Source organism: Felis catus, chromosome E3 (assembly GCF_018350175.1).
Source record: "Felis catus isolate Fca126 chromosome E3, F.catus_Fca126_mat1.0, whole genome shotgun sequence".
Lineage (NCBI taxonomy): Eukaryota > Metazoa > Chordata > Mammalia > Carnivora > Felidae > Felis > Felis catus.
Window position 1 is genome coordinate 12,740,891 of NC_058383.1, and position 17,747 is coordinate 12,758,637.

At 46.1% G+C, this 17,747-nt stretch overlaps 1 long non-coding RNA gene across 1 annotated transcript in view; it reads right to left on the reverse strand.

The window, feature by feature from the left end:
• Window positions 1–4,168: 4,168 nt before the first annotated feature.
• LOC102900296 overlaps window positions 4,169–17,747 on the reverse strand; it is a 57,689-nt gene continuing 44,110 nt past the window's right edge. Inside the window, exons 3-4 of the long non-coding RNA XR_442134.4 lie at window positions 10,952–11,069; window positions 4,169–4,714 (exon numbers count right to left, since the gene is read on the reverse strand). This is a non-coding gene — a long non-coding RNA (uncharacterized LOC102900296). The remainder of the gene's footprint in view (window positions 4,715–10,951; window positions 11,070–17,747) is intronic.

Below are 17,747 nucleotides of genomic sequence, written 5' to 3' on the forward strand. Positions count from 1 at the left end.
CAGACCAGCAGAATCACTGGCCTACAGAGGTCAGATATTGAGGGCTGACACCAATAGTGAGATGTAGGAATCAAAATCTTCAAACCTTAAAGTCTGACATGCTTTGCCTCACATCTAGCCCCAAGTGCTATCTGTGTGTGTCTGCTGCAAATATTTAGGCTTTCTCCAATTGATAAAGGAAAGGACGGAGGAAGGATGTAAGATTAACGTTATGATAACCATTTGCGAGTAATCTGACATGGGAAAAGGAGGTAGTAAATCACCAATATTATAAAACCACTCTTTGGTATTCAGGCCGGGCTGACTCTGGCTGGAGGGAGGTTGCTAAGGCTCAGAACACATAACATGCAAGTTCAATGTTCTCTCTGAACTGGGGTTTAAGAGAAAGGTCTTGGTACTTGCTTGGCCTGTTCACCTGTGGCCTCAAATAACCCTTATTATACATAGATTTGGGCTAGAGATGGGAAAATTAGAAGGCTCCTGAGACTCACTTCTTGCACTTGAAGGCTACAGAGGCTACCATAGCACCTGAGTAGCCATTGGCCAGTGGCCCACAATGAGTGACACTACGATAGCAGGGAACTGTGGTCATACAGCCTAGGAGAGGCGTCCTCACAGAGGTCATGAATGTGTCTGAGGCTCCACAGAAGGACTGCATAAATAAGTTTTCCCTCACCTACCCCAGTAGTGCTAAGAGATACAAGTGTCATGGTCTCAGAAACAGAGCTTAGCTTGAACGTCCTGTGTTTGTTAAAAAATCATATAGGTGCTGGGGAATTTTAAATGCTTGTCAATGCTTCATAGTATAAGGGACCAAGACAAACTCTGGCATTTGAGAGGTTTCCCTAGAGTTCACAAGCTCTAACTTCTCCCTCACTGTGGTGCATTTAGAGTGGGGATGGGTGGTTGGCTGTGGGGCAAGCTGATGAGGCCAACGTCAGCCAACCCATGCAATGATCTTGGCACTGTCTCCAAGTACTGACTACTGGAGGTTGGGGAACGGAAGGGGGAAGGGAGGAGTAACAGAATTAGTCATACCCAAGTCGAAAGGTAGGAAACTGGAGGCTGAAAAGGCCTTATAACGTGGAACAAGATAAGTCATCTGGGGCCAGAGGGAAGTTTAGTCCCCCTTTCCGAATTAAAGTAGGGTTCCCTGTCTGATCTATGATGGAGGGGTGAGGGGGGAAGAATGTGGGTCTCTAGAAGACCTCAAGAATGGGAAACCCACTTCTGGATGTGCAAAGTGCAAGCATTTGTCTAAAATGCCCGGCTCCCGCTCCTGCCAGAACTTAATAATAATTATAAAGCACTATCCAAAAAAGAGGAAAACGCACCTGCATTTGTAATCCCAGATTCTTCCCAGATTTTACCAATTTGGGGGTACAAATGATGTTACATTAGTAGGTAATCCCAGCTGTATCTAGTGCCAAATCCCACCTGCATAACTGTCAGACTTCTGACCCTGTTGGCATTCCCCTCCCCATTAAGATCCCCCCGGGAGTGCTCAGAAGGTCTTCCAGGTCTGGCACACTGCCTGAACCCTGCTCCAAACTGTGACCTCAGCCTTCTCCTTGGGCCAAGAACTCTGGCAGGCCGCTCATGGCCGCCCACAAAGAGATCTGTTCTGGGACACCCTGTTACTCTACCAAGAGGAGCAAATAGCTCTTTGTCACTTGTCTGGTTTGGTCTGGGGCCTGGGAGAAATTAAGATATCCAGGCAAAAGAGCAATCTGGAATTCAGAGACCAGACGGGTCAGTACGTACTGCGTTTTTATGGGCACAAATATGTACTATGCAAACTGGCATTCCTAATAATTGCCTCTGATAAATAACAGTATGCTACAGTGCACTGTGGTTTCATCTTAGCTTTAAAATTAAGACACATAATATAACTCACACGTGCAATTTTTCAATTCTTCCCTTGCAGTTCATCTTCTCAGATTGTCAGAGATTATAATGACTATTGTTCGCTTGGGTAGCTCTGGCCTGGCGGAAGATCACAGAAGGAACAGACTAATAATAACATTAGCCCTTTACACTGGGTTCAGGGAGCAAAGCAAAGCCTGTGGCCGAGGCTGGGGGTCGGAGGATCCTTGTGGAGGAGATGTTTTGGAGACACTTGTCCACATTCCTAGAAAGAGAAAATTCCATCTAATAGATTGATCAACTCCCATGGTGGTATTGGTGAGCTATTTAAAAAAAAATTTTTTTTTAAATATTTACTTATTTTTGAGACAGAGAGAGACAGAGTGTGAGCCAGGGAAGGGCAGAGAGAGAGAGAGGGAGACACAGAATCTGAAGCAGGCTCCAGGCTCTGAGCTGTCAGAAACCAATGCGGGGCTCAAACCCACGAACTGTGAGATCATGACGTGAGCCTAAGTTGGATGCTTAACCGACTGAGCCACCCAGGCGTCCCCCCACCTTTTTTTTTTAAATGTTTATTTATTTTTGAGACAGACAGAGACAGAGAAGGAGCCAGGGAGGGGCAGAGAGAGAGGGAGACACAGTTGGTTAGCGATTTAAAAACATTTTTGGAGAGGGACGCCTGGGTGGCTCAGTCGGTTAAGTGTCCAGCTCTTGATTTCAGTTCAGGTCATGATTTCACAGTTTGTGGGTTCGAGCCCCACATCAGGCTCTGTGCTGATAGCATGGAGCCTGCTTGTGATTCTCTCTCTCTCCTCTCTCTCTCTCTCTCTGCACCTCCCCGCTTTCACTCTCTCTCTTTCAATCTCAAAAAAAAAATAAACATTAAAAAAAATTTTTTTTTTGCATTTTAAAACTTTATTGAATTTTGGCTTAAAAAGTAATGCATAATTGTTTAAACAACTCAAATAATTCCAAGGCATATAATAGGCTCTCTCTTTTCCCCTTTAATTCCACCATTTTGTTTGCCATTTTTCCTTCATTTATTTAAATACATGTAAACATAGTCAGATTTTTAGGGTTTTTTTTTCCGTAACACAGATCTAATCATTAGATACTGATAGCTTATGACTCTTGTGCTTGGAAAACAAACATAGCAGTGTTCCGAGTTGTAATAAATAACCAGAGCTATCATGTCAAAGCATGGTACCTGCTGTGTGACAGGCGCTGTCCTCAGCTCCTTGGCTGTCACCTCATTTAGTCGTCTAGCAAAGTTATGAGATAGGTATTATTATTCCCATCTTACTAATGAGAAAACTGAGGGGTGCCTGGAGGGTTCGGTCGGTTAAGTGTCCAACTTTGGCTCAGGTCATGAGCTCACAGCTCGAAGGGTTCGAGCCCCGTGTCGGGCTCTGTGCTGACAGCTCAGAGGCTAAAGCCTGCTTCGGATTCTGTGTCTCCCTCTCTCTGCCCCTCCCCTACTCATATTCTCCCTCTCTTTCTGTCTCTCAAATATAAAATAAAACATAAAAAAAATTACAAATGAGAAAACTGAGGCTAAGAGCAGTTAAGCCCGGCCATGGGGTCTGTGAGGACAAAAACCTTGATTTTTGTTCCCCACAGTCTCCCAGCACCCAGCATGGTGGCGGCAGGTAGCAGAGCTCGATGCGTAGATTTCGGCTGTGCCGTGGTTGTGCGGGTCCGCGTGGACAGCCAGTGGTGGAGTAGGGCGTGAACCCAGCTCTCAGCTACCACATAACATCGACAGCCTTGAGGTAGTAGCACTGGAGAGAGGCTAGAGAACTTTGCACGTCGATCTCCCCTTAGCCCAGAAGACTCACAAGCAAGCTCCCCCGTTCTGAGCCTGCCCAGACTAGGGGCGGGGTGGGATCTCCCGGGCCGGCAAGTGGAACTATGGCTCTGGTAGGGTTTCTTCCTCAGGGCCCTGCCCACAGTTTTATTCTAACACCCCCGTGAAAATGATTCTTGGTGCTCAGAATAGCTACAAAGGCAGGGATGCCTGGGTGGCTCTGTGGGTTGAGTGTTCTGACTCTTTTTTTTTTTTTAATGTTTATTTATTTATTTTGAGAGAGAACACGAGTATAGGAGGGGAAGAGAAAGAGAGGGAAAGATAGAATCCCAAGCAGGCTCCACGCTGTTAGCACTGAGCCTGATGCAGGACTCGATCCCACAAACCATGAGATCATGACCTGAGCCCAAATCAAGAGCCAGAGGCTTAACTGACTGAGCCACCCAGGTGCCCCAAGTGTCTGACTCTTGATTTGGGTTCAGGTCATGATCCCAGTGTCATAGGATCGAGCCCCACGTTGGAGTCTGCGCTGAGCACGGAGCTTGCTTAAGATTCTCTCTCTCCTCTCCTCTCCTCTGCTTGCGCTCTTTTTCTGTTCAAAAGAAAAAAAGAAAAAGGCTATCTACAAAGGCAGACAAACAGCAAAGCCTTCTGGAGACTGGACAAGGATCAGTGCTTCTGCCTTGCTGATTGAGAAGAAACCAATGAAAAAGTGAATCGATGAACATGCTCTGGACAACCGTGGACTCTCAGGCACATTCACTAGAGTATCTCAGCTTACTCCCCGAATGGCAGGGTGATTTTGCAGATGAAGACACTGAGGCTCAATGAGGTACAAAGACTGTCCACAGCTCTAAGGCGGTGGACCCGCGTGGTCTGCCTGCCCGTTCAGGCTTCTCCTATAGTCAGCATTCAGGAAATGCCATCATGTTTCACTCAAGAGCTCAAGGCTGCCGTTTGTCAGCTCACAAGGGTGCACTGGGTCCATTTGCTCTGCCGTTAACTCCGGCCGCTGCTTCTCTAGATCTCAACAGCTAGAAGCTAAAAGAGCATAAGAAATTAAAGATGCATACATGAGTTATTTTCCCACTATGATATTGCAAGAAAATAACGCTCCCAAGAACATGCCTGGCTTTATTTTTTGTTTGTTGGTTTTGGTTTTGGGAGCAAAAGCTTTGGAGAAAAAGCCCCCGTAAGATTGAAATGGACTGAAACCCAGGGAGGAGAAAGGGGCTGGCTGAACAGAGGAGGGGCAGCCTGCATCCTGGAAGGAGCAGGGTTGGGAAGAAGAGCTTGTGATTTAAGGCAAGGAGGAAGCAACTCAACTGGCATCGTGGCTGGGCAGGGTGCTGAGGAAAGAGACAAAAGCAGCATCCAAGTGGCCCCAGGTTGCACGGGATGAGGGACCCGAGAGGCTGCATGACCCAGAGGAAGAACGGAGGAAGGCCCCACAGGAGCAGTGTGGGACGTGAGAGAGCTCTAGCAATGCAGGTGGGCTCTCTGGAAATTGGAGTCATGGGTGGAGGGCTGGAGTCCTGCAGTCTGGGCGCCGAGATCCGCTAGGAGCTCCCGCACGCACGGGAGGCTTGCGAGGAAGGCGACCTTTCGCGGGACCCGCCAGATAGCAGCATTTTCACTATTGTCATGTCAACTTACACCCTGCTTGTAGCTGGGGGCTGAGAATCCTGGCAAAGAGAAGGCACACTATTTCCGTTTTGTTGTTGTTGTTTTGCCACAATTGCATACACTGCCTGAAACTCACTCATTAAAAAAGACCAACATCTTAAAAGCTGCATGTGAATGTTTCTGAGCTGAGTAGTTGTTTGAGGCTTGATGGTACATTTTCGGAGCCAGCCCCCTAACAGGCTTCCCGCCTGTCCTTCTCCCACCCCCTCACCCCTCCACAACACACACGGGCACAGCCAGCACCTGACACGACTGCCCCTCGGGTTACACTTTCTCATCTCCCTCCTGTCGGGCCTTGTCCGAATTAAGTGAAACCCACTGGTCCCAAGGACGGTGCTGTGCTGTTCCTCTACTCAGCAGCTTGTTAATACTGAAGAGAAGGATTACATTTGAAAGCAAGTACTGCCTTTATCTTATTGTGATGCTGTTCTCTGATTCTCCTGCACCGCTTTGAATAATCAGTATTCGGGGGTGGGGGGAAGGAAAGAAAGAAAGAAAAAAAACGGTTAACCTCTCCATTGGCCTTCGGCGTGGTGGCTCCAATGAGCTGTCACAAACAGCGTTCCGTAACAAATGAGATTATACCTCTCTTCATTATCCACCCTTTTCAGCGCATACAGTAGCAGTGCGGAGACCTTCAGGGATCACGTCAACCAAATCCCAAGTTAGAGATGTTTAAATTCAAAAATCCACACTCTGTTGCACCTGTTCTTTCCCGGCTACCGTGGTGAATTCGGGGTTTACATAGAACTCCTTGAAAATTTATTTTAAAGTAAATGGAGGCTTGTTTCACGATTGAAAAGTTATTTCAGCATGCATCCGAGACAGCGTGGCCGCAAAGGGAGTACAAAGGCAAGAGGATCCTGACTTGAGATTTTCGTTTTAGCCTGGCGCATTCAAAGCAGTAATCTACGTTGTGCCCAGCCAAGTGGTGAGAGACTATGTCAGAAAGATTAAAGGATTATTTTTTTTAATCCACTGGAACTCCAGCCACGGCCCCTCTCTCAGTAACATTAATAACTATAATGGACTGAATTCACATACCCCTTTTCTTCAAGACTCTCAAAATGTTTTTGCCAAATAGAACTCACCAAATCGCAGATGAATTTAAAGAGATCACCTGGACAAACTCCTTATATAAAGAGGAAGCTTGAGGCCCAGGGAAGTTCACTGACTTGGTCCGGGTCTTGCATCCACTTTCTGACAAGGCAGAGAGCTCAAACCCAGGCCCTCAGGGTTTTCGGCCTGGGGTGTTCTTCCCCCAACACCCTGGCTCCTCAAAATATGGTCGTGGACATGCAGCATCCACTTGTCAGAGAAGCAGAGTCCCAGGTCCCATCCCAGACCTGCGGAATCCAAATCTGCATTTTTTAAGGTTTTTTTTTTAAGTTTATTTATTTATTTTGAGAGAAAGAGAGTATGAGCGGGTGAGGGGCAGGGAGAGGGAGGGAGGGAGGGAGAGAGAAAGAGAGAGAGAGAGAATGAATCCCAAGCAGGCTCCGCACTGCCAGTGCAGAGCCTGACATGGGGCTCAATCTCACAAACCATTGAGAGCCGACATCAAGAGTCAGACGCTTAACCAACTGAACCACCCAGGCGCCCCTAGATCTGCATTTTTAACAAGAGTCCTCAGTGTCCGTGTGCATATTAAAGTCCCAGAAGCCCTGCTTTACATCTGTCACTGTCCACAGCACTATGACCTTTGCACTTGACATCAGCCCATTTTCTGGACGTTCCCAAGAAAGTCCAATAAAATAAGTACAGTAATGGTGTGGGAAGAACATTCTTTACTGAAAGATAAGTGTTATAGTGACATCTGATCATAGCAAGGGAAGAAAAAGTTCAGAAGAGGATCCTTGTGGAGTTTTCATGGAGTCTTATGCTGGGCACCTGCAAAAATAGGGTCCTTGTCCTGAACAAGCTTATACTTGGGTAGGAGACTGAAATCTAGAGCCTGGGAGCAAAAATAGACCATTCAGTTCTAAATCAGGATGTAGAGTCTAGAGAGAACGTCCAGCGGGTCACCCCTAACTTATCCTCCTTTTTGTTGCCAAAGAGAAATTTCTACTCTGCGATTTTGACTCACTCTCAGGCTTCAGTGACCCACTACTGCCTGCAGGGTAAAGTGCAAAGTCCCCTGAATAGTTCCTGGGAGCCCCTCTTCAGCCTCAGCACTCTCTTTCCCATCACCCCTTTTCATGCCCCTATGCCCCAGAAACACTAAGTTACTTGCGGTTAGTTCCCTAATCTGCCTGCCTTCATTCATCCCAGAACGTCTGCAAGAGGCTTTCCCCATGAATGCATTTTTTCTTCTGCATCCCCTTAGCTGGCTAATCTTTCTCATCCTTATGGTCTCTGGTGACTGTGCTCACATTATGCCCTGAGTTATAGACTAAATGTTTGAGCTCTCCCAAAATTCCTGTATTGAAGCTCCAACCCCCAATGTGATGATGTGATGGTATTTGGAGGTAGGGCCTTCGGGAAGTAATTAAGTCTAGATGAGGTCATGAGGCCTCAGGATGGAGTTGACACCTTTCTAAAATGGGGAAGAGATGCCAGGGCGCTGTCTCTACAGCATGAGAACTCACAGCAAGAAGGCAGCTCTCTGCACGCCTGCAAGGGGGCTCTCGCCATTAACCAAATCTGCCAGCACTTTGATCTTGGACTCCACAGCCTCCAGAACTATGAGAAGTAAATGTTCATCTGTTGTTTAAGCCACTCTGTCTGTGGTATTTTGTTAAAGCATCCTGAACAGGACTGAGATACCCGGTGTTCATAACTACAATGCTCGCTGATTTTTACTCATCTGTCTTCCCAAAAATGGCAGACTCCATGAGGCTGGGGCACATGTCTCTCATTCAATATTCCAGAACGTTGAGACCAGCACATAGAACACACTCCATCAATGCTGAATGAAACAGAGTGCATGTGAACAAATCTGTACATGCAGGAGATAGAATTTGAGCTGAGCCCCGAAAGGTTTTAAAGGCTATGGGAGGGAAGGGGCACCTGGGTGGCTTAGCTGTTTGGGCCTCTGACTCTTGATTTCAGTTCAGTTCATCATCCCAGGGCCATGGGATTGACCCCTGAGTCAGGCTCCGTGCTGAGAGTGCAGAGCCTGCTTCAAATTCTCTCTCCTTCTCTCTGCCCCTCTCCCAGTCATGCTTTCTCTCTCTCTCTCTGAAAATAAATAAATAAACTTTTTTAAAAACAGGTTATGGAGGGGCGCCTGGGTAGCTCAGTCAGTTGAGCATCTGACTTCAGCTCAGGTCATGATCTCGTGGTCTGTGAGTTCGAGCCCCGTGTCAGGCTCTGTGCTGACAGCTCGGAGCCTGGAGTCTGCTTTGGATTCTGTGTCTCCTCCTCTCTCTGCCCCTCCCCTGCTCATGCTCTGTCTGTTTCTCAATAATAAATAAACGTTAAAAAAAATTTTTAAAAAAAGGTTATGGAGGGGAGGAAAGGTATGAGTGTAGACACAGAAACAAACGTGGTGGGTGCATGAATGAATGCATGGAGAGAACAAGGGAAGTGAGAAGGATATCAAGGATTTGTCTAAGACAGTGAGAAGAGAAAATGGGATTTGAGGCCGAGAGAAGGAAGTTGATTTTTTATTGTTACTGCTGCCAATTTTTAAATTATTTTACCAAAGTATAATATAGGTACAGTAAACTACGTGTACATTGAGAGTGTGCTTTGATTAATTTTCGCATACATATACTGTTCTAGGCTGAATTATGCTGTCTCCTTGTCAAAATTCATGTTGAAATCCCGAACCCTCCAGTACCTTCGAATGTGACTGTATTTGGAGATAGGGTCTTAAAGGACCTAAATAAGTTAAAGTGAGATCATTAGGGTGGGCCCGAATCCATAATGACATCATTATGGTGTCCCCGTAAGCAAAGGAGGATAGGACACAGTCCTAAGAACAGATCAGGCACAGATATACACAGAGAGAAGACCACGTGAGCACACGGGGTGAAGACGGCCGTCTGCAGGCCAAGGAGAGAGGCCTCAGAAGGAACCAACCATGCCCACACCTTCATCTGGGACTTCCAGCCCCCAGGACCAGGAATAAACCTCTGTTGTTTAAGCCCCCCAGTCTGTGGTGTTCATTACAGCAGCGTAAGGAGACTGATAACCCACGCCATGGAAGCACCCTCCAGATTCAAATCCAAAACATTCCCAGCACACCAAAAAGGAGCCTGAATTCGACTGCAGTGACAGTTGGATGTCATTTTTGGCTCCTAAGCGGGAGACTTGCCAAGGCAAAATGGAATTTTAGGAAGATTAGAGTAGGAAGAGGAGACTAGGATGAGCTGGCAGTGAGGATAGTGAAGATGAGTAGGGGAGAGAAAGAGACGGTGGAGGAAAGATCCGGAATCTTGCTGAAGTCAGGAAATCCACGAGAGGGTGGCGGTGAAGGAGATTAAAGGGCATTTTATTTTTTTATTTTTAAAAAAAATTTTTAATGTTTATTTTTGAGAGAGAGACACACACACAGAGCATGCATGGGGAGGGGCGGAGAGAGTGGGACACAAAGAATCTGAAGCAGGCTCCAGGCTCTCAGCTGTGAGCACAGAGCCCCATGTGGGGCTCAAACCCACGGACCACAAGATCATGGCCTGAGCTGAAGTCGGACACCTAACTGACTGAGCCACCCAGGTACCCCTTAAAGGGCATTTTAAAGAGCTGGGAAAATAGCAATGGGGAACGAGGGGACTCCAAAGTCTTTGTCTAGGAGACTAACGTGAGAAAGTATTGATGACCAATGTTGGATGTTTTGGGGGAAAAGGTCAGCTGGCATGGGAGACCATGAGTGCCATGCTGGGTTTGGGTGGATATGACATGCCCAAATGGTTTAAGCACAACCCTGGAGCCTAAGGGAAGCCAGGATAGGACCGTAATGCGACTGGGTTTAGAGACGTGGACTGTGTGTGGAGAGGAGGCCAAAACGAACACAGTAACAAAATAATACCAGCCAGTGTGTATTAAGTGCTTACTTCCTGGAAGGTGTTGCACTAAAGGCTTTTCCATAGGCGACCTCATTTACTCCTCACAATGGTCCTTGAGGGAACACTCTGTCATTATCATTGTTTGACTAAGAAGGAAACTGAGGCACAGAGAGACGAAGTAACTTGTCTAAGGCCACACAGCCAATAAATGGTAGATCTGGTTTTGAACTCAGGCACACAGACACCAGTTCACCCAACTTAGTGCACTTGGAAGAAAGAGAAGGCAGCTGAAGAGAAGGCCGTCTGACCTTTTTGACCTTTTCTTTTTTTTTTTTTTTTAATCTCCCGGTCTCCAAACAAGCTAACCTCATTCTATTCCATTCCATTGTTTAAAATGCCTCAAACTCAAACTATGGTGCTGATGCCTTCAGAAATGGACAAGGTTTACCTTCAATAAGTTTCTCCTGATGCCTAACCTCGAACACCCTGGCTGTATTTTAATAAAGGACGCTGCCTCCCCTCTGTTCTGCTGCCCAGGGAGCTTGGGTCAGCTGCCTGGCTTTATTATCATCTCACATCCCTGAAAGACAGTATATTTACTGGCAGCTGTTGCAATTACTTACAAATGTGAACTTCTTACCCTATTCCCTCGCTTCTGGCGGAAGCTCCTCCTCCACGGTCACTTTTCTCTGGGACCGCTCTGCTTTCTTCATGTCTCTGGCACGTGGAACCCCAGGATAGCTCATAGTCCCCGCGGTCTAGAGGAAGACAAGATTACATTTCCATGAATGTGCTTGCACGCCTGTTTTGCAATTTCAGAGTTGTCCACAGGCCTGAAGAAATATCTTCTACTGAAGCAAATAAAAGACACTGACAGGTGCAAAACTCTGAACCAACAGGATTCAGCCAAGAGGGTCTCTAGGCCTTTCTCTTCATACGGTTTTGTCTCCTCTCTTACTGCGTTCCAGATTCATCTCTCTGTGAGTTATTTTTTAAACTTTTTTGCTTCTGATAATTGTGCCTTTATAAAATAGCCCATGTGCATCCAGCAAATGTGCAAACTGTTTCATAATTAAAGAGAGTTCTGTTCCCTGAAACCTGGCCTGTGTGGTTAAAATACATGATTTGCGCGGTGTTTTAGTGGAATGTGTGCCTAAAGGGCCAGAGCCCCATTCAGGACCAACAGCTGAACCGAGGCTCAGAGCAGCCAAGCATTATGTGTGAAGACCTACATGGCCACTATCAACTTACTGTGTTTAATTTTGACTAAGAAAAATCCATTCCGTTCAGTGACGCAGCAGGATTCTTTGGAAAGACAGAAAAGGGCCATTTGGGGGAAAACAAAATGCTAAATCTAGAAATAGTCTGGATTCCTAATTGTTGGTTTTCTCCCCCAAGTCATCTGAGAGACATCTCTTGTTCCATAGCAGGTGTCTGGCCACGAATATCATAACAATTAATTATCATGGCTATTTACAGGTATGACTAGCCTATAGAATGTTCATCATACCAACAATTACTAGGAAAAGGAATGAACTGCACATGCGTGGGACTTTACGCTTCACAAGATAATTCCCTTTGGTCAATTTTACTTTAGACTTTCCCAATGACCCTGAGGCAGGCAGGGTAGGTTTTAGCATTCCCATTTTATAGGTAAGGACGTTGAAGCACACAGATAGATGAAGTGTTTCCAAAAAATACACTCTCGTTGGGGGGTAAAGTCTCCCAGGCCACATTTGCTTGTAGATTGCCAGGAGAATGAATACAAGCTCAAGAGTTACGATTTATCTCCAGAGTTGAAGTACTTAAACTATCTATACCCGGAGAGTAGCTATGTAGTCGAGTGAACGCTCTCAACACCCAGCTGTTCCCTATCTTGTAGATGAAATCAGCTGAGAAAAGTGCCCTCACATTTCCTACCTGAAGAGTCCAAATTTGATAAGTGTAGCCTTCAATTTTGAGGCTAAAAAGTCCTCAAATTTTCAGAACATTTTTGCCTCATTTAGGTAATGCAGTAAAATGGTTTTAGTGTATTCTTTCCGTTGATAAGTGTGGGTGATCCATTTCCTTTGTGAGTGTCAAGTCACGTTTACATTTGGGTTGCACCTTAGTTTGTCAAGGCATATTCACTTAGAATAGTTTATATTGTCATAGACTCTGTTGGGGTTCCTAGGTCGGGAATCCCGGTGAATTCCAACTTGGACTCATAATAATATTCCCAATAATTGAAAAGCAAGGTACAATTAATAAGAAGTACTTATGGTATGCCCACCACATGGCAGGCACCACCCTAAGTGCTAGGGGTACAATGAGAAGAAAAAGCAGGGGCACCTGGGTGGCTCAGTCAGTTAAGCATCCGACTTCAGCTCAGGTCACTATCTCATGGCTCATGAGTTTGAGCCCCGCATGGAGCTCTCTGCTCTCAGCACCGTGCGCAATTTGGCTCCTCTGTCCCCCTTTCTCTCTGCTCCTCCCCTGCTTGCACGTTCCCTCCCAAAAATAAATAAACATTAAAAAATTGAATTAAACACGTCAGGTTTTTAAAAACATGCCAGGTTTTTTGTTTTTTTTTTTTTTTAATGAAATGGAGAAGAACACGATACTCTGGGAGCCTAGAATATGGTTTGTCAACAAGACCCACCACAGCTTTCCTGGGGGAAGTAAAATGATCTGAGGAGACAGGAGGTAAGTGAATGGAAAGGAGAAAGATCAGTGTTCCAGGCAAAGGGCAGAGGACGTGAAAAGGTCCTGGGGTGGGAGGAAGCTCAACATGATGACTGGAGGTCAAGTCATGCGATTAGATGGCAGAGCCTGGAAGACTGCAATTCAGTGTGAATATTAAGAAGTTGCTCCTACGTGAACGTTTTAAATTTTAATCCTGTTTTTTAAAGTTTATTTCTTTATTTTTGAGAGACAGAGACAGAGAGAGACAGAGAAAGAGAGTGTGTGTGTGTGTGAGCAGGGGAGGGGCAGAGAGAAAGGGAGAGAGAGAATCCCAAGCAGGCTATGCACTGTCAGCACAGAGCCTGATGTGGGGCGCAAACTCATGAACCATGAGATCGTGACCTGACCAAAACCAAGAGCTTGACCCTTAACTGACTGAGCTACTCAGGTGCCCGTTTTAAATTCTAATTTTTTTAAATGTTTGTTCATTTATTTTTAATTTTTTTAAGTGTTTTATTTACTTTTGAGAGAGAGAGAGAGAGAGAGTATGAGCGAGGAGGGCAGAGAGAGAGACACAGAATCCAAAGCAGGCTCCAGGCTTTGAGCTGTCAGCACAGAGCCCCACGTGAGGCTCAAGTTCATGAACTGCGACATCATGACCGGAGCTGAAGTCGGCTGCTCAACCAACTGAGCCACCCAGGAGCCCCTTAAATTTTAATTCTAATAACAATGAGAAGCCAAAAAAGGCTTTCAACTTGGGGAGAGGTAGGCACAATTTGAGCTGTACTTTGGGAAGATTATTTCAGATTTGATGCAGAAGACACATTGATAGGAGCCCAAGATGGATGGGATTGAATAGTTAGATGAATATTGTAGAAGTCCACGTGGAAGAGGATGGACTGTGGAGGTGGAAATTGGAGAGCAGATGAATTTGAGATGTTTAGTAGGTAAACTTGATGAGAGTAGAGGACAAATTGAATATGGGGGTGAGAAGGAAGAAGTAAAGGGCAACCCCCGCCGAACATTCCAGGCTTGTGCAACTAGGTCCATGGTTGTACCACGGAAAGTACTTTAAGAAGTCTAGGTTTGTGGGATGAACATCATGAGTTTGAGATTTGTTGAGTTTCATATTCTAAGATACCCAACAAAAGGGCCACATTGGGCTCATCAGAGGAGGCGGAAGACTAGGTCTGGGCTGGGGACACAAACTTGTGAGTCATTCTCATGCAGAGCCATAGATATGGACAAGGAAATATTGCTCAGAGAGACAGATCATAAAGTGAGAAGAAAAGAGGGTTCTAAAAAGAGCCTTGGAGAATTCTGACATTTAATGATCAGGCAGAAGACTCTAAAAGGAGAGAAAGAGTACAAAAGCTAGGAAGAACGCAGAAGGACTTGGTCTGATGGTAGGTAAACAGATTTTCAAGAATGAGGGAACTGGGGGGGCGCCTGGGTGGCGCAGTCGGTTAAGCGTCCGACTTCAGCCAGGTCACGATCTCGCGGTCCGTGAGTTCGAGCCCCACGTCAGGCTCTGGGCTGATGGCTCAGAGCCTGGAGCCTGTTTCGGATTCTGTGTCTCCCTCTCTCTCTCTGCCCCTCCCTCGTTCATGCTCTGTCTCTCTCTGTCCCAAAAATAAATAAACGTTGAAAAAAAAATTAAAAAAAAAAAAAAAAAAAGAATGAGGGAACTGGGGCACCTGGGTGGCTCAGTTGGTTGAGCATCCGACTTCGGCTCAGGTCATGATCTCATGGCTTGTGAGTTCGAGCCCCGCGTCAGGCTCTGTGCTGACAGCTCAGAGCCCGGAGCCTGCTTCTGCGTCTCCCTCTCTCTGCCCCAACCCACTCTCATTCTGTCTCTGTCTCAAAACTAAATATTTTTTAAAAATTAAAAAAAAAAGAATGAGGGAACTGAGTCAAGTAGTGCTGGGAGGTTAAATGCTGTAAGAACTAAAAAATACATCCACTGCTATGGAGATCATTGGTGACCTTGAGAATGGGAGCCAGAAGCACAATGGATTGAAGACAGAGTGGCAGATGAGGATATGCAGACCATAAAATGGACAGCAATTTCAGTGTTTGGTTTCGAAGCACAATTAATGTCTAAGGCACATGCAATCAAAGAATGTAATGCAGGGTGCCTGGGTGGCTCAGTCAGTTAAGCATCTGACTTTGGCTCAGGTCATGATCTTGCTGGGTTTGTGAGGTCGAGCCCCACGTTGGGCTCTGTGCTGACAGCTCAGAGCCTGGAGCCTCCTTCAGATTCTGTGTCTCCTCCTCTCTCTGCCCCTCCCATGCTCATGCTCTTTCTGTCTCAATAATAAAGGTTAAAAAAAAAGAATGTAACACAAATAACAAAAACCTGTTTTTAGTTTGAATTTGAAAATACACAATGAGCAAAGCAAACTTTGTTTTCCAGCTTTCCTCCCCTTTTTCTTCTGCTACCTTCTCCTCCAGACATTCAAACTGCTCTCAATCCAGTGTGACTTTCCAGGCTGACCCCATGTCCTCTGGCCAGTTGACTCCCTGCCTCCACCCACTCCTTAGCCCCCCAAAACTGCTTGGTAAACTAATTCTCACTGGGCTGAAAATGAATGGTAGCTGCTGTGTGTGTTAACCCTCTGGGTTTGCTTTTTCACCAGGGACAATTCCCTAACAAGTCTGAAAGACTGGGGATATAGTTTAGGAAAGCCAAGTGTGAAGTAAGGGACTGCAGTGAGGAAATATTATGGAGCGAAAATAGCACTAACTTACTAAATCATCTCAAAGAAGTTGTGTCGTCTCCCTGGGAGCCCCATTTTTCATTTGTCAACTCTGGGGCTGAATTATGCCTCCAGGCTGCAGATTATACCTTCCAGCCCCTTAGCAAACCCAGAACCAGTCAATGGCATGGCTCCTTGGGCATGGGAAGAAAGGAGAGAAGGAATGCTGAGAGAGAAACAGGCATTCCTCCTGCCTCCAGGAAAATGGTTTAAAGTTAGGTTGAACTAGAATTGAATCAATTGAGGTGTGTAAATCACATCGTATTTTAAGCACTCAGAAGTTTTTTTTTTAATGTTTTTATTTATTTTTGCGAGAGAGAGAAACAAGTGGGGGAGGGGAAGAGAGAGAGAAGGAGACCTAGAATCCGAAGCAGGCTCCAGGCTCTGAGCAGTCAGCACAGAGCCTGACACAGGGCTCGAACCCACGAAACATGAGAACAAACCTGAGCCAAAGGCGGATGCTTACCAACTGAGCCACCCAGGTGTCCAGAAAAATCATCTAAAAAAAAAAAAAAAAAAGAACACCTGAAGGCAATCTTCAGTAAAGTGAAGAGTCCTTTTGTAGAAGGCATAAATGCCCCTGGATTTATCCCTTTTTAATCACCTAGACGTTCATCTGTCAGGATTCCATAAAGCACTAGGTACATTTGTGCTTAATAACAATGTATACTAAAGAAATGGTTGAGATGCTCTGATAAAGATGAATGCTTGACTTCCTCTTTTAAGTCTTTCTTCCACTGCATTTCGCTTTGAAAACCACTTTTCCCTTTGCACTCCAGCTTTTGAAATAGGTCCTTACAAAGTCACTTCATGCAACAGACAGTGGAGGAGAAGTGCTGTTACCAGAAGCGGGATATGACACGCATCCAAAATACTCCTTCTAATTAAGAACCATAGTCTGGAGACAGGTGGATGGTGTGTGAGAGGGGGAGCAGCTCTGCGTCTGAGCTCCGGTTTGGGGAAAGGCATTCCAGGAAACTCAGAGGCTTCAGTGTTTGTCCTCCCTGGCTTCTGCTCCCGAAGCTGGCCGGCACTCTGGCCCTCCATTATACTCCCCACGTTCTTCACTTTGAGAAGACAAGCTGTCCAAGTTAATCCATTAGGTAGCCTTCTGCGTTAACACCAAACACATGGCACTCCATGCTTCATTAGTACGGACAAGGTGTTCCGGTCACTGTGTCCCTGTGTAGAGCATGCTGGGGTGGCTGCCGTCAAACAAATGCCTTCATGTCTTGCACCTTCCTTAACACACGGCCTCAGCCCACAGCCGCTCTGCTCACTCAACGAACCTGGACAAAACCTTCTGATCTCCTGCCAGCAGCCACTTCTGGCTTGATTAATACTTCCGTCTTACTCTGTGCCAGGCCAAACTGAGCTGGCCTCCTCCGGGGTTTGCTGCCCATCCAGAAGAGCGAGAGCTGTGCAGCTGGGCAGATCTGTCGGCCCAGGGCCGGCACTCAAGACGAGATGATTAAGGCAGATAATGATGAATGAAGCACCCCCAGGTGAAAAATGGCTTCTTTGGACTCCTTATTGATCTGCCAGCTGAGGTTTTTTTCATGTGGAACCTAAATTTGACATTTCAAATTGAACCTGACTCTCGTAATTGCAGACCTGGCAGTGATTTTAGATGGAGTCTAGGACATGGCCTAAGATAGGGAAACTGAGGCTCAAAGCATGGAAATAACTTGCCCAAAGTAACAGAGAATCAGTGGCAAAGCCAGGGCTAGGACTCAGGTCTGATGCTCAGGTCAGTACCCCGGGCTGCAGGACCACTTCCTTCTGCGGGACCCAGGTTCTATCAATGAGCTAATGTTGTCTCCCCTTTGGTATAAAAGACAAGATCATGCCATATTAATTTAATCTGGACCTTGGCTCCAAAAAAGGCAGTCAAATGAAGATGGACAGCAGGAGGCATGGTGCTTGGAGAGAGGGGAACCAGTCTTATAAGGAGTAGCCAGCCAAGAAACTGCCACTCTCACCCTTAAATGCATGTGCTGGTGAAAGACCCAA